At 42.2% G+C, this 14,137-nt stretch overlaps 1 protein-coding gene across 1 annotated transcript in view; it reads right to left on the bottom strand.

Annotated features, from left to right (window-relative positions):
- The window catches only part of LOC124619870 (fatty acid 2-hydroxylase), a 504,251-nt gene that overhangs the window by 467,817 nt on the left and 22,297 nt on the right, over positions 1-14,137 (bottom strand). The gene's annotated exons all lie outside the window — the stretch shown is intronic.

Here is a 14,137-nt window from a genome sequence, read left to right as displayed (position 1 = left end):
TGAGATATTTGGCCCAGTCACGATCAATGGACCACCCTGTATAACTTTAGGGGTTAAACGTTATAACCACCCTCTTCACAGTTTGTTGGTCAACCTTTGGAACGAAATACAGCAGCTATTCTCTTTGTCATGGGTTGCATACGAGAAGTCCTAGGTTTCCGTAGGTATAGGAAACCAGATGTCTACACACAGGTCACGCAATTCCCTTAAACTGCAGCTGCGAAACCGACGCCCAGATGTGTTCCATCGGATCCCAGTCAGGACAATTTTGTGGCCAAGATATCAACGAGAGTTCCTGAAACCACTGTAGCACGATTCTGATCTGGCGATTCGGACAGTTATCCTGCTGAAAGACGCCAAGACATCAGCCGTATAGGGATGCAGGTGATCAGCAATAATGATCACAGCTGTCAATATGCCTTCGATTGCTGCCACAGGTCCCGTCGAAGCACAGATTAATGTCCGCCACACCACCATAATACTCTCCCGCCGGCTTGCATCCGTTACGTGGGGTACGCTTCGAGCAGTCGTTCGCCTGGATGGCAACGTATCGGGACACGACCATCGACCTGGTGTAATAATAATCGTGACTAATCCGGCCAAGCAATGTGTTCCCATTGATCCATGGTCCAATCTCGGTGATAACGTGCCCATTGTAACTGACAGTGTCGTTGTGTCAAAAGGGGAACATGTATAGCTCTTCTGCTGCCGGGCCCCATGTTCAACAGTGTACGCTGAACGGCGTGCTCCGAAACACACCAGCATTGTACTATGTCGTCAGACAGACACAGGTCGCCGCCTATCCTGCTTTACAAAGGAGCAAGTCTTCGACCATCACGATCTGTGATAGGGCGTGGACATCAAACTCCATGTCGCCTACTCGTGATTTCGCAGTCATTCGACCACCTTACACAGATGCTCAAGACAGTAGCACGCGAACGGTGGTCCACCTTCGATGTTTCCCAGCTGCCGGCCCATAATAATTTGCCCTTTGTCAACGTCGTTTACGCCTGTGATCTTGGCCACTTCGCCACCTATCGTCGCTAGGAACATTCTCCATTTGTCTATATTTCGATTGCATACCTTCGTTACATCGTCCAGTAGTGGCAACGCCACCGGGAGGCACTAAATTTCACAGTTGGCAGTCAGGAAAAGTAATCTCAAATGGATGATATTAGCGGCGATTCCAAAGTTTCTGGTCTTGTTTGACTGCTGGGTAATTGCTGGGTAACAATTCGGAAGACATTTCTTCTCTAGGTATTTGGTGACGCTTTTGGTGGAGGTGCGAATGGAGCCACATAGGAACGAAACGATTAGTGTTAATCTCGAATACATAATATTAGATTAGATTAGATTAGTTTTTCGTTCCATAGGTCCGTGCTGTGGAGATCCTCGTGGATGTGGAACATATATTTTTTTAAGTTGAAATAACAATACTAATAGTATGAGTATATACTATACATCATTTGTTTCTATTAAAAAATTCGTCAATGGAGTAGAAGGAATTGGCCACTAGTAAGTCTTTCAGGCTCCTTTTAAACTGATCTTTATTTGTAACTAAATTTTTTATGTTTGCTGTCAAATTATTGAAGATGTGTGTTCCTGAGTAGTGGACCCCTTTTTGAACTAAAGTAAGTGCTTTTAAGTCCTTGTGCAGATCATTTTTGTTCCTGGTATTGTATGTATGAACTGAGCTGTTTGTTGGAAAAAGAGATATATTATTTAGGATACATTTCATTAAGGAGTAAATATACTGAGAGGCAGTAGTTAGTATACCCAGTTCTTTGAAGAGGTTTCTACAGGACGTCCGTAAATTTACTCCACAAATAATACTCTGAAAACTTTTGTTTGACTTGAAGAGTTACCCCAAAATATTATACCATATGACATTATGGAATGAAAGTAGGCAATGTATGCAAGCTTGTTCATTTTTATGTTGGCTATGTCTGCTAACACTCGAATTGCAAATACAGGTTTGTTAAGGCGTTTCTGTAGTTCTGTGGTGTGCTCCTCCCAACTGAATTTATTATCAAGTTGTAATCCGAGGAATTTAAGACTGTCAACCTCTTCTATCTGCTCTTCTTCATACTTTATGCATATGCTGGGTGGAAACCTCTCACAGGTCCTGAATTGCGTATAGTGAGTCTTTTCGAAGTTTAATGTCAGTGAGTTGGCTTTAAACCATTTATTAATATCCATGAAAATATCATTTGCAGATCTTTCTAGAACTACACTCGACGTACTATTTATTGCAATACTTGTGTCATCTGCAAACAAAACGAACTCTGCGTCTGGCAGTGGAACTGGTGAGAGATCATTAATGTACAGAAGAAAAAGCAATGGCCCTAAGATGGATCCTTGTGGGACACCACATGTAATTTCTTCTCATTCTGATGATGACTGAAGAGTTAATTCACTCGTCCCTTGCACTGACACCCTTTGTTTCCTGTTAGCAAGGTATGACTTGAACCATTTTGCAGTACTGCCTGTGACACCAAAGAATACTAATTTATGTAAAAAGAGTTGATAGATCCACAACGGTGAGTGTGAGGGTGGGAGCTGAAAAGGAGATGAGATATTGAGCGTCACTGTCGAGTGTGTGTATCAACTTCAGTGAAACTTGGCACACACATCACTCGCTACTCAAAAAAGTACTGAGGCCAAGACATTACGTGTCTAGCACACCTAGGTGTGGAAGTAGGGGAGGAGGAGGGCGGTAGTGATAGGGAAAGTGATCTAAAACGGATTATGTCAGTGTGACGTCCACAGGCCTTTAGAGTCGTTGGCTAAATAGTGACAATCCCAACGACATTTCACCCCTGCTGACGTGTTAGTGGTGGGAGTGCAGTGACATAAAAATAATTTAAACTCTGGGTAATCGGTTGTTACACTGATAAAATAATGTTGTCCAGATATACGCTTATACAAGGATGAATCATTGAAGCTGAGGCAACAACTTATCTCAAGAACTATGCGTCCCACTAGAAAACAATAGAGATCAAATTCCGAGTAGATGACGCAGTGGTTGGTGAAACAGAGAATGATTCTGTATCTTTTTTTTTTTTTAGTGCTTCTGTTTTAACCGCAAATGTGTGTTTTACGTGAGAAATGAGTAGCTTTATGCTAAATCGTTTCATTGTTTTCCGTTTAATTAATAAAAAACGCATTTTTGCAAGGCTTGGAATAATTGTGCAAAATGGAGTTACCACAGTATTCATTCGAAGTGATAATCTTTGATCTTGATGCATTTATTGATTCTTCTTGTAGAGGAGTCCTGGCAACGCAACAGTAGTTCTTCGCCAGCGCCACTAAAAGTACACTCCAAGAAAAAAAAGAAAGAAAAAGAAGAAAAAACAAAAAGAAGAAGACGCACCACGAAGAAATTGTTCGAATGGTACTGATATATGTATGTGATACATATATGTGATGTATGTGAATAGAGAAACAAATGATTACAAAAAAATGGCTCTGAACACTATGGGACTTAACTTCTGAGGTCGCAGTCCCCTAGAACTTAGAACTACTTAACCCTAACTAACCTATGGACATCACACACACCCATGCCCGAGGCAGCATTCGAGCCTGCGACCGTAGCGTTTGCAGACTGTAGCGCCTAGAACCGCTCGGTCACCGTGGCCGGTCAAATGATTACAGTTTCTGAAAACTTGGATGATTTTTTTCAAAAGAAAAAGGTTCCAAACTGAACAAGCAAATCACGTGCTGGTCTACCTGTGACCCTTATGAAAGCATTTATTCGGCTTGGCATTGATTGATAAAGTTGTCGGATGTCCTACTGAGGAATACCGTGCCAAATTGTGTCCAGTTGGCGCCTCAGACCTTCAAAATCCCGACCAGGTGGGAGGCACCTGTCCATAACGCTCCAAATGTTCTAATTCTGGAGAGATCCAGTTATGTTGACGGCCAAGATAGGGTTTGACAAGCACGAAGACGAGCAGTAGAAACTCTCGCCGTGTGAGAGTGGGCACTATTTTGCTGAAATGTAGGCACCAGACGGCTTATGATGAAGGTCAACAATACGGGGCTCAGAATATCGTCGACGTGCCGCTGTGTTGTAAGGGTACCACGGAATGACAATCTGAGGGGTCCTGCTACCGCAAGAAATGGCGTCCGTGTCGTTACCTCTACTTGTCGGGCCGTATGGCAGACGACAGTCGGGTTGGTACGTCACCACTGTTCGGGGCGTCTGCAGACACGTCTTCGCTGAAAACTGGAGGTTAATTCGAGGCTGGACTCGTCACTAAAGACAATTATATTCCAGACAATGAGATTCCAGGCGGAAGACGTGTCTGGAAACGCCCCGAGCAGTAGTCGGATACCAGCCTGACTGCGTCTGCCATACGGCCCGATAACCAGGAGTCTTGGTCTGGGGTGCCATTACATTTCATAACAGGAACCGCCGTGGTACCCTCACGGCACAGCAGTATGTCGATGATGTTCTATGCTCCGTTTTGTTGCCCTTCATAACAAATGGAGCTAAAATTCTTGGCAAGGCGCGGCAGTCGGGCCGACAAAAATTAAATAGTAAGTTTGTGTCAATGGAATATGTTCAACCATGTTGCCAAGAAATAAGGCTGGCGTTCGCGTAAGCTTCCATATAAGGAAGAAGTTGGGGGGAAAATTAGGACATCACCATCTGGTGAGCAAGATGTATGAGGCAGGCGAAATACCCTCAGACTCCAAGAAGAATATAATAATTCCAATCCCAAAGAAAGCAGGTGTTGACAGATGTGAAAATTACCGCATCTATCAGTTTAATAAGTCACAGCTGGAAAATACTAACGTGAATTCCTTATAGACGAATGGAAAAACTGGTAGAAGCCGACTTCGGGGAAGATCAGTTTGGATTCCGTAGAAATGTTGGAACGCGTGAGGCAATACTGACCCTACGACTTATCTTAGAAGAAAGATTAACGAAAGGCAAACCTACGTTAACAGCATTTGTAGACTTAGAGAAAGCTTTTGACAATGTTGACTGGATTATTCTCTTTCAAATTCTAAAGGTGGCAGGGGTAAAATACAGGGAGCGAAAGGCTATTTTCAATTTGTACAGAAACCAGATGGCAGTTATAACAGTCTAGGGAAATGAAAGGGAAGCAGTGGTTGGGAAGGGAGTGAGACAGGGTTGTAGCCTCTCCCCGATTTTATTCAATCTGTATATTGAGGAAGCAGTAAAGGAAACAAAGAAATATTCGGAGTAGGTATTAAAATCCATGGAGAAGAAATAAAAACTATGAGGTTCACCGATGACATTGTAATTCTGTCAGAGACAGCAAAGGACTTGGAAGAGCAGTTGAACGGAATGGACAGTGGCTTGAAAGGAGGATATAAGATGAACATCAACAAAAGCAATACGAGGATAATGGAATGTAATCCAATTAAGTCGGGTGATGCTGAGGAAATTAGATTAGGAAATGAAACACTTAAAGTAGTAAAGGAGTTTTGCTATTTGGGGAGCAAAATAACTGATGATGGTCGAAGTAGAGAGGATATAAAATGTAGACTGGCAAAGGCAAGGAAAGCGTTTCTGAAGAAGAGAAAGTTGTTAACATCGAGTATAGATTTAAGTGTCAGGAAGTAGTTTCTGAGAGTATTTGTATGGAGTGTAGCCATGTATGGAAGTGAAACATGGGCGATAAATAGTTCGGACAAGAAGAGAATAGAAGATTTCGAAATGTGGTGCTACAGAAGAATGCTGAAGGTTAGGTGGTTAGATCACATAACTAATGAGGAGGTATTGAATAGAATTGGGGAGATGAGGAGCTTGTGGCACAACTTGACTAGAAGAAGGGATCGGTTGGTAGGACATGTTCTGAGGCATCAAGGGATCACCAATTTAGTATTGGAGGGCAACATGGAGGGGAAAAATCGTAGAGGGAGACCAAGAGATGATTACACTAAACAGATTCAGAAGGATGTAGGCTGCAGTACGTAGTGGGAGATGAAGCAGCTTGCACAGGATAGAGTAGCATGGAGAGCTGCATCAAACCAGTGTCTGGACTGAAGACCACAACAACAACAAAAACAAGGAAGAACGGGAAACAGATAAGTTTAAGCTATCCGGTGTACACGAAATTAAGTGTGGAGGATTTGCTGGGACATATATTGGCCAGACGGGTAGGGATTTTGCCACAAGGTTTAAAGAACGTAACTACAGTAATAATAGTGGGCTGGGGTGCCGTACGAGGGAGACTGGCCAAAAGTTGGCCCCGATAGAAGATAGCCTAAGGATTCTGCATTTAGAACCAAAAGGGGAGATTTTAGATAACCTTGAAGATCTGGAGATCTACGCGCGTATACAGCACGCAGCCCACCCAGCCTTTAATAAACTGGCTTCCGGTGGGAACAACTGGTTTTTTGGCTTGTTTGAACGGATACTATTTTGAACTTGGTGTCTATTATCCCCTCATGAGAAGTATGATAGTGTATTTCATGGGAGATGGTGGTGTTCTGTGCAAGTACCGTTATAATAGGCTACGTTTTTTGCTGAGTGGTTGGCTAGTTTAACGTCATACGGGGAAAGTTAGATGGACAGATAAACTGGTATATACGGATTTGTTCACCACCGTACCCTTTGGATGGTTCTTGATGACACAATGGTTTATTTTATTGGTTTTAGACTTCATAGTTTTATCACTTTTAATGTTTTTTCTTTGTTTTTTTTTAAAAAATCTAGAGCTCTCCGGTATCCGGATAGCATAGGCAGGACTCGGTCAATTGTCGTGCCACTAGTGTAAATAAGGAATGAATGACGTATAGCCCACGTGTGTTTTGGGATTGCATGAAAGTGTTCTTCCTCTCACCATTAAACTTTTTCCATGAGGTAGAGGGGTGTAAGTTGTTATTTGAAGGCTTCTATTTGGCCAATCGTGGACCATGAGTATCACTTGGCTATAATTCGATAGGCGGATGGCTGCCGCCAATGTGGTTGCCGCTGGCTGTAACAAGTAGCGCCTAAGACGTTTGTGTACGCGAGCTGATCACAGGGTTGTAGTTTGTGACGGATAATGTTGGTTATATTTAATTTGGTGGTATTGTCTTAGAGATTTGAGAGGTTGAAAGGTTTATTCATGAAGCAACTCCCCCCCCCCCCCCCCCCTAATTTTTATTTTATATTGACATATGGTTTGAGTTGTGCTTAGTGCCTCTACTGGCTATAGGCATAGTATGGCAATGTAAAAGAAAAAGTTTTGGAGTTAAAAAAATTTTTTAAAAATCCTTTAGTGTTAACGTGTACGGAAGTAAGATTTCGATTGCTAGTCGTAGTTACACCCTGTTAGATGTTATATGCTGACTATATTATTATCAAATTTCATGTGAACGCATGGAGTGCATGACCATGCAGCGCTCCCTACCAAGGGCGCTTCGCTGCTAGTTGACTTGTTCAGCGTCAGTATACGCTCTGCTTCAAGACTGCTTGTGTCGCAGTCATATGTTATTCCTCACTTTCTTTGAGTTGTCAATGCTGTACGCCTGGTTGGTTAGGAAGGAGTTGTGGTTTGTGGTATGTAACCTATATGACCAGATCTCATTTTCTGTAACGGTGAGACGTGTCGAGTGTTCTGTTCACTTATATTTTGTACTTTTTTGTAACAGATGTCTGAAGATGGTTGTAATCCCGAAACGCGTAACATGCTCTAATAAAAGAGTCAATTGAACATCTCATGACTTTATTGCGATTGAACAGCATTGGTTGCCAATTACCTTCATAGCAAGCCTTCCTGAAGTTATATTTCAGTAAGATAACGCCTGCCCGCACACCGCGTGTGTTTCTGCTGCTTCTCTTCGTGTTTGCCAAACCCTAACTCGGCTAACAAGATCGCTGGGTCTCACCGCAACTGAAAATATTTGGAGCATTATGGGCACGGACCTCCAACCATCTCGGGATTCTGATGACGTAAAGCGCCAATTGGACAGAATTTGGCAGGATATCCAGCAACTCTGTCAATCAATGCTAAGTCGAATGACTGCTCGCATGAGGGCCACATGCAGACCAGCGCGTTATTGACTTGCTGAATTTGTGAAGCTCATTCTCTTGAATAAATCATCCAACTTTTCTGAAATTGTAATCATTTGTTTGTAAATGTGCGTCACATTTATCGATTTCCATTCCTTCCGGATTATTCCTTCGTGGCGCGTCTTTTTTTTGTGTCTTAGAGTGTATTTGTAAGACAGGAGGAGATGCCAGACGAGTGGAGAACTAGTGTACTGATCCCAGTATTTAAGGGGAAAGGTGATGTGCAGAACTGCAGTAACTGCAGAGGTATTAAACTGATGGCACGCACAATGAAAGTTTGGGAAAGAGTTATAGAAGCAAGATTACGCAAGGAGACTGTGGTGTGTGAAGAACAGTTTGGGTTCATGCCTGGAAGAGGAACGACTGATGCAATACATGCTTTAAGGCGGATAGTCGGGAGACACGGGGAGCTACAAGCCGATCTACATATGGCTTTCACTGATTTGGAGAAAGCATATGACAGAGTCCCAAGGGACGAAATATGGAGAAGCATGAGAGAGCAGTGCGTACCAGAGAAGTATGTGAGGTTAGTGAAGGAAATGTACAGAGGAGCAATGACACAGGTGAGAAGTAGTGTGGGCATGACAAAGGAGTTTCCAGTAAAAGTAGAGTTACATCAAGGGTCTGCGCTTAGTCCATACCTCTTTGATCTGATTATGGATGTGCTGGTGAAAGATGTTAAGAAGGTAGCGCCGTGGAATATGATGTTTGCGGATGATGTGGTTCTTTGTGAGCAGAGCATTGACAGACTTGAGGAAAAGCTGGAGGATTCGAGGAAGCACTAGAAGAAAGATGGATGAAAATTAGCAGGACGAAGTCAGAATATTTAGCACTGAAGGATGTGCAGATGAGGTCTTGCAAGATCCAGGATGATGAGCTGAAATCGGTCTGCAAATTTAAATACCTGGGGTCGTACATACAGAGGCACGGAGGACTGGAAAGCGAGATAAAACACCGAATAAATTACGATTGGAACAACTAGAGGAAAATGAGTGGAGTGTTGTGTGACAAGAAGGTGAGCACTGGGTTGAAAGGGAAAGAGTACAAACATGTACAAGTCGGTGGTAAGGCCTGCTACGATATAAGGGGCAGAGGCATGGCCAATCACAGTAGTCCAGGGAGGGAAGATGGAAGTGGCGGAAATGTGGATGCTGATGTGGATGTGTGGGGTAACAAGGAAGGCCAGGATTAGAAATGAATTTATTAGAGGAGCTGTCAAAGTGGGACCCATGGGGAAAAAGATATAAGAGAGCAGACTAAGGTGGTACGGACACTTATAGAGAAGAGGGGAAGAGTATACCGGAAACAGAGTTGAAGATATAAAGATTGAAGGAGCGAGAAGGAGAGGAAAACCGAAGATGAGGTGGAAGGATAAGATATCCGGAGACCTACGGGAGAAAGGATGGAATAAGGAAGAGGCAATGGATAGAGTACTATGGAGGAGAAGGATCCACAAGAGCAACGTCGACCCTACGTGACGTGGGACAAGGCGACGATAAAGAAGAATAAGAAGAGTATATTTGTAATGCGTTCAGACGTATTTGCGCTAGATGCTCGCATTTGCTTCTACAATTCTTTTTATGGTTCAAATGGCTCTGAGCACTACGGGACTTAACTTCTAAGGTCATCAGTCCCCTAGAACTTAGAACTACTTAAACCTAACTAACCTAAGGACATCACACACATCCATGTCCGAGGCAGGATTCGAACCTGCGACCGTAGCGGTCACGCGGTTCCAGACTGAAGCGCCTAGAACCGCACGGCCACACCGACCGGCTCTCTTTTAATAAATCATGCTGTAACGTTCTTCAGCCTGAAGACTGGACTGATGCATCTCTCCACGACAGCACGAGTATATCTCGTACAAGCCATTTAATCTCTAGATTAGTGCCACCTCCACCCGCTCAACTCGCTAATTACAGGCAAACTTTGGTCTCCTTCTAAACTTTGCCTCATCCACCCCCCACCCCCCAAACACATCTACACACTTCCAATACGAACGTGACGATTCCTTGAGTCTTTATGGTGTGTCCTTTCAAGCGAACACTTCTTTTAGTCAAGTTATACCATAAATTTCTTTTCTCCCCATTTCGATCCAGTACCTCTTCAGTAATTATACGATCTACTCATCTAATCTTCAGTACTCTTCTGTACCACCATATTTCAAAACGTTCTACCTCCTTCTTTCATTAACTGTTTTCATAGAGAAATAAATTCACAGTTATAGGGATCCGGTTATCTAACACGGCCACTGTTATTGTACTACTTCTTTTGATGCAGAGACCGTTGTAAACGCCTTCAAATATCTGCCGAGCTTTTCGTGAATACCGTGATGGACGAACATCATTCTTTATCTACATAATCCGACGTTCTTGAAGTGTAAGATCTTTAAACAACAACGGTAATTTGGCCTTCATAAAGTTTTCATGTGTCTGTCAATCCGAAATCCCCCAAAATAATAAAAACCAACAAGTCTGCCACCGATTATTCCACATCATATAATAAAAGAGTGAAGGGTATGATGTTCAGCTTCACACGATGAAAAGGAGTATATCGAGCTTCAGTTTTATTGCAAACCAGTTACAAAACATGTGGCGATTACGAAAAAATGTCGCTTTGGAGTTCCTGATGCAACGGTACATGGTGGGAACTATAACGGCACAATATTGTGAGAATGCTAGCTACTAACGTTCCAAAACCACAACAAACATTTCGAGAGCTAATGTCAGTGCATATAGTAACAACAGCTAATATCGTTCGTTGTCTGTTTGTCACCTAATTTCCCGCTTTACATTTATTCTACGTGTCCCTTACTCCGGCTTTACACTTCCACTGCTGTTAAACTCTTTCTTTTGAGCGATAAAACGAAGCCCGATTTGGTACTCCCGTAGGAAAACGTCGTTCATAAAGAATTATAGGATTTGTAATGTTTCTTTCGAATTCACATTAAATAAAAATAATTTAAATTCGCCTTAAGCAAAACGTTCTAGTCCATTCATTATTTAAAGGATCAACAATCTGTCAAAAATAACTCGCATATCAAAAAAACAGCAAAAAGGACAAGTGTACGCCTGACATGCGATGGTGTCCACAACGCTTGCTAATGACGAGGGCAGAACAGCTCTCCTTGCTAATAGGTATGTACGGCGGGAGAGCCTGTAATGAAGTCTACGTACTTCATGATACTGTTCCACATACAGGGTGTTATAAGTACAGATATCGGTGCCTGGAGACAGGGTACTGAACGACATTACGTCAGTATTTACTTCATTTCCACACTAATAGCTGTTAGGAATATAATATTTTCAGGCTGGTTAGTAAGTCCAAGTTCACCTACATGCGGCAAGAGCGAGCCATTAATGCACATTTCCCCTTAGGCAGCAGGTCAGCTGCTGGAGTGTGGACGCAAAACGATTAGCCTATACTGACACGCGTAGTCCAGTTAGTGATGCAGTTACGAGCATGTAGAAAACATCAAGTAGTGAATCATGTGACACGTTTGCGGGGAGATTGTTAGACACACTAACACACTGAACTGGGTACATATTAAGGCATCAATGACCAAAACATCTGCACTTATAAATGCTCCTAACACGCTGTATAATCAGAACTATGTATGGGTATACAGCCAATGTATTTTCTTAAAGGAAGACATTTTCCTGTGCAGGTTGTTCTTTTGTCATGATAGAAACATTTTATTTAGTTAAAACTTCCTGGCAGATTGAAACCTGCGTGTTGGACTGGGACTTGAACCCATGACCATTGCCCTTCTGCGGAAAATTACTCTATCGACTGAGCCCTCCAGGCACGACTTGCAACCCGCCCTCACAGCTTTTATTTCTTTATTCAACAACAGGCTAATTTCGCCCACTTAGACATTCACTATACAAACTGTTATGCTCACAGCGTGTTCGATGTGATATTCCATACATCAGCGTCTGGACAGAGGAAACATTGTGCTGGCGACCTAATAATGGTTTTTCATATTACGTATGGACACAGCTATTGCAAATGTGCAGCCTACATGTAAAACGGGTTAGATGTTGTCACTGTGCCACGTGACCAGTGTGTTAAAGTCAATTGGATGCACGTCAACAAACTCATAAGTAACACTCAATAGCACTCTGGTATCAACCCAGAGGTAGTAGTGATGTAGTCGAGATAACGCTTCCGTTTATTCTTTGTGTGTACATCTGTGCTTATAGTTTCGGTTTCGCCCCTAATTTGGGAAATAAGTTTCAGAAGAATGTTATCAATGATTCTCGTAACAAATTAGTACAGTACTTTTTTTAAATAGTTACACCGACAACAGCACAATCTTGTAGGAACTGAATAATGCAGGCCCCCGACATTTACGTGGGTTTTATCTTTACTGTTTCGTTATGGGGTGAGTAGTTCGCAAAATATAGTAATGTCTTAACTGAATCTTAAACTAGGAACAACCGATATGATAGCCGTAAATTGTCGTAGCTGTGTTGGAAAAGAACCAGAGCTCCAAGCGCAATAAGAAAGTACCGAAGTTTAAATAGTTATAGATACAGAAAGTTGGCTAAAGCCGGAAATAAATTTGAGCGAAATTTTTACAAAGACCCTAACGGTGTTCAAAAAGGATAAATTAAATACAGATCGAGTGTTTGTTGTTGTTAGAAGTAGTTTGTCTTGTAATTAAATTGAAGTAAATAGTTATTATGAGCTATTATGGGTAGAGGCTACAACTGACAACCGGAGTAAATCAATAACTGGGTACAGTTACTGAAATGTACATAGAAAACTTGACTCTCTTTTCAAATAGGTTCCCACTCATAGTGGCGATTGCTATCTACCTTCGAGATGTTGGCGAAAGTATAAAGTCGGTAGCAGGCATAAAACATCGTCCAAAATTGTACTAAATGCTTTCTCTGAAAATTACTTTGAGCAATAATAAGCATCATGACAGATACAGGGATTATAGTCAACAAGATCGTTGTAGCGAAACTTAATACCATTACGTCCAAATCATCCAAAAATATGGGAATGGAAATGAAGTCCCATACTCCTTTACAGAGCGTAGGGGAACGATGCAGGAGACCCCCACCGCCGTACTAGGCAAGGTCCTAATGGAGGTGGTTTGCCATTGCCTTCCTCCGACCGTCATGGGGATGAATTATGATGATGAAGACGACACAACCACATCCAGCCATATCATGGCAGGTGAAAATCACTGACCCCATGCTCGGGAAGCGAGAACGCTACCGCGAGACCACGATCTGCGGACCCTCCAAAAATAAAATCTATCCATTTAAAACAGCTGATAAAAATTCGCTTGGCGGCTTCCTAAGAGACAGTCTCCATTCCTTCCGAACTATGTACGCGCAGACCAGATGTGCCTCAAATTCAAAGAAATTGTATCGACGGTAGTTAAGAGATTTATACCCAATAAATTTATAAGAGACGGAACTGATTCCCCCTAGTACACAAAACAGATCACAAAGTGCTCCAGAAGAAAAAGATGCCCAAATTTAAAACAACGCAATATTTCCGAGATTGGCAGTTTCTTAATGAAGCTCGAAATGTAGCGCGAACTTCAGTGCGAGATGCTTTTAATAGTGCCCTAACGAAACCCTGTCTCAAAATCTGAGAGAAATTCCAAAAAAATTTGGTCGTATGTAAAGTACACCAGTGGCAAGACACAGCCACTATCTTCAATGCACGATAGCAATGGTAATGTTACCGATAACAGAGCCACTAAAGGGAGTTACTAAACACTGTTTTCCGAAATTCCTTCACCAAACAATACCAAATAAATATCTTCAACTTTTGTAGTCATGTCTTCCTCAGCTGCGTGTAATATTACGGTATATTGATAATTTTTACTTATGGACCGTCTGACAGCAAGTGAATAAAACACAATTTTAGTGCCATACGCGTTTCGCCTTTATTTTCTGCAAGGCATCATCTGTGGCCTGGAATATGTACATATGATAGCTATTTAATTTACATTTTTGTCACTGTGCCTATAGGTTATAAACAGTTCTGGTGGTTGGTATTTCGAATTAAGTAGTAATGTTTTGAACTGTACTTACAGGTTGCGTGGACAATTTCTTACATATTACGCTCCTGTTG

The sequence above is a fragment of the Schistocerca americana genome, chromosome 6, assembly GCF_021461395.2.
Source record: "Schistocerca americana isolate TAMUIC-IGC-003095 chromosome 6, iqSchAmer2.1, whole genome shotgun sequence".
Taxonomy (NCBI): domain Eukaryota; kingdom Metazoa; phylum Arthropoda; class Insecta; order Orthoptera; family Acrididae; genus Schistocerca; species Schistocerca americana.
Note: the sequence above shows the minus strand (reverse complement) of the source record. Positions and strands in the feature narration are given on the sequence as shown.